Genomic DNA, 2,500 nt, shown 5'->3' on the forward strand with positions numbered 1-2,500 from the left:
AGGGTTCCATATCCTTGTTTTCTTTGATGTTGAGTCTTTCCTGCTCTTTCCAAGATGTTTCTCCTTTAAAGCAGCAGCAACCGTTCCCTCTGCTGGTTGCAAAGCAAATTCGAAAAAGCTTACAGCACCTGGTATTCCGAGGCGGTCTCCCATCCAAGTACTAACCAAGCCCGACCCTGCTTAGCTTCCGAGATCAGACGAGATCGGGCGTGCTCAGGGTGGTATGGCCGTAAGCGAAAGACTCAACCCACAATACCTTATTTATACATGTGAACCACCACCACCATCATCAAATCATGACAATTATCAAGCATTTCCATCAGTAATAATGTCAGGGTTCCATATCCTTGTTTTCTTTGATGGTGAGTCTTTCCTGCTCTTTCCAAGATGTTTCTCCTTTAAAGCAGCAGCAACCGTTCCCTCAGCTGGTTGCAAAGCAAATTCGAAAAAGCTTACAGCACCTGGTATTCCCAGGCGGTCTCCCATCCAAGTACTAACCAAGCCCGACCATGCTTAGCTTCCTAGATCAGACGAGATCGGGCGTGCTCAGGGTGGTATGGCCGTAAGCGAAAGACTCAACCCACAATACCTTATTTATACATGTGAACCACCACCACCATCATCAAATCATGACAATTATCAATCATTTCCATCAGTAATAATGTCAGGGTTCCATATCCTTGTTTTCTTTGATGTTGAGTCTTTCCTGCTCTTTCCAAGATGTTTCTCCTTTAAAGCAGCAGCAACTGTTCCCTCTGCTGGTTGCAAAGCTTATTCGAAAAAGCTTACAGCACCTGGTATTCCCAGGCGGTCTCCCATCCAAGTACTAACCAAGCCCGACCCTGCTTAGCTTCCGAGATCAGACGAGATCGGGCGTGCTCAGGGTGGTATGGCCGTAAGCGAGAGACTCAACCCACATTACCTTTTTTATACATGTGAACCACCACCACCATCATCAAATCATGACAATTATCAATCATTTTCATCAGTAATAATTTCAGGGTTCCATATCCTTGTTTTCTTTGATGTTGAGTCTTTCCTGCTCTTTCCAAGATGTTTCTCCTTTAAAGCAGCAGCAACCGTTCCCTCTGCTGGTTGCAAAGCAAATTCGAAAAAGCTTACAGCACCTGGTATTCCCAGGCGGTCTCCCATCCAAGTACTAACCAAGCCCGACCCTGCTTAGCTTCCGAGATCAGACGAGATCGGGCGTGCTTAGGGTGGTATGGCCGTAAGCGAGAGACTCAACCCACAATACCTTATTTATACATGTGAACCACCACCACCATCATCAAATCATGACAATTATCAATCATTTCCATCAGTAATAATGTCAGGGTTCCATATCCTTGTTTTCTTTGATGGTGAGTCTTTCCTGCTCTTTCCAAGATGTTTCTCCTTTAAAGCAGCAGCAACCGTTCCCTCAGCTGGTTGCAAAGCAAATTCGAAAAAGCTTACAGCACCTGGTATTCCCAGGCGGTCTCCCATCCAAGTACTAACCAAGCCCGACCATGTTTAGCTTCCGAGATCAGACGAGATCGGGCGTGCTCAGGGTGGTATGGCCGTAAGCGAAAGACTCAACCCACAATACCTTATTTATACATGTGAACCACCACCACCATCATCAAATCATGACAATTATCAAACATTTCCATCAGTAATAATGTCAGGGTTCCATATCCTTGTTTTCTTTGATGTTGAGTCTTTCCTGCTCTTTCCAAGATGTTTCTCATTTAAAGCAGCAGCAACCGTTCCCTCTGCTGGTTGCAAAGCAAATTCGAAAAAGCTTACAGCACCTGGTATTCCCAGGGGGTCTCCCATCCAAGTACTAACCAAGCCCGACCCTGCTTAGCTTCCGAGATCAGACGAGATCGGGCGTGCTCAGGGTGGTATGGCCGTAAGCGAAAAACTCAACCCACAATACCTTATTTATACATGTGAACCACCACCACCATCATCAAATCATGACAATTATCAATCATTTCCATCAGTAATAATGTCAGGGTTCCATATCCTTGTTTTCTTTGATGTTGAGTCTTTCCTGCTCTTTCCAAGATGTTTCTCCTTTAAAGCAGCAGCAACCGTTCCCTCTGCTGGTTGCAAAGCAAATTCGAAAAAGCTTACAGCACCTGGTATTCCGAGGCGGTCTCCCATCCAAGTACTAACCAAGCCCGACCCTGCTTAGCTTCCGAGATCAGACGAGATCGGGCGTGCTCAGGGTGGTATGGCCGTAAGCGAAAGACTCAACCCACAATACCTTATTTATACATGTGAACCACCACCACCATCATCAAATCATGACAATTATCAAGCATTTCCATCAGTAATAATGTCAGGGTTCCATATCCTTGTTTTCTTTGATGGTGAGTCTTTCCTGCTCTTTCCAAGATGTTTCTCCTTTAAAGCAGCAGCAACCGTTCCCTCAGCTGGTTGCAAAGCAAATTCGAAAAAGCTTACAGCACCTGGTATTCCCAGGCGGTCTCCCATCCAAGTACTAACCAAG

The 2,500-nt window shown here is 45.5% G+C and overlaps 8 non-coding genes across 8 annotated transcripts in view; all 8 read right to left on the reverse strand.

Annotated features, from left to right (window-relative positions):
- Positions 1-116: 116 nt before the first annotated feature.
- Positions 117-235, reverse strand: LOC133006174 (5S ribosomal RNA). The gene has a single exon (XR_009678721.1). It is a non-coding gene; the product is annotated as a 5S ribosomal RNA (ribosomal RNA).
- Positions 236-449: 214 nt separating this feature from the next.
- On the reverse strand, positions 450-568 carry LOC133007504 (5S ribosomal RNA). The gene has a single exon (XR_009679971.1). It is a non-coding gene; the product is annotated as a 5S ribosomal RNA (ribosomal RNA).
- Positions 569-782: 214 nt separating this feature from the next.
- Positions 783-901, reverse strand: LOC133006873 (5S ribosomal RNA). The gene has a single exon (XR_009679379.1). It is a non-coding gene; the product is annotated as a 5S ribosomal RNA (ribosomal RNA).
- A 214-nt stretch (positions 902-1,115) lies between these two features.
- Positions 1,116-1,234, reverse strand: LOC133006397 (5S ribosomal RNA). Its single transcript, XR_009678930.1, has one exon. It is a non-coding gene; the product is annotated as a 5S ribosomal RNA (ribosomal RNA).
- A 214-nt stretch (positions 1,235-1,448) lies between these two features.
- LOC133006846 (5S ribosomal RNA) lies at positions 1,449-1,567 on the reverse strand. The gene has a single exon (XR_009679353.1). It is a non-coding gene; the product is annotated as a 5S ribosomal RNA (ribosomal RNA).
- Positions 1,568-1,781: 214 nt separating this feature from the next.
- LOC133005942 (5S ribosomal RNA) lies at positions 1,782-1,900 on the reverse strand. The gene has a single exon (XR_009678505.1). It is a non-coding gene; the product is annotated as a 5S ribosomal RNA (ribosomal RNA).
- A 214-nt stretch (positions 1,901-2,114) lies between these two features.
- LOC133006175 (5S ribosomal RNA) lies at positions 2,115-2,233 on the reverse strand. The gene has a single exon (XR_009678722.1). It is a non-coding gene; the product is annotated as a 5S ribosomal RNA (ribosomal RNA).
- A 214-nt stretch (positions 2,234-2,447) lies between these two features.
- LOC133007505 (5S ribosomal RNA) overlaps positions 2,448-2,500 on the reverse strand; it is a 119-nt gene continuing 66 nt past the window's right edge. Inside the window, exon 1 of the ribosomal RNA XR_009679972.1 lies at positions 2,448-2,500. This exon is cut by the window's right edge and continues 66 nt beyond it. This is a non-coding gene — a ribosomal RNA (5S ribosomal RNA).

This window comes from Limanda limanda, chromosome 7 (assembly GCF_963576545.1).
Source record: "Limanda limanda chromosome 7, fLimLim1.1, whole genome shotgun sequence".
In the NCBI taxonomy this organism is placed as follows: domain Eukaryota; kingdom Metazoa; phylum Chordata; class Actinopteri; order Pleuronectiformes; family Pleuronectidae; genus Limanda; species Limanda limanda.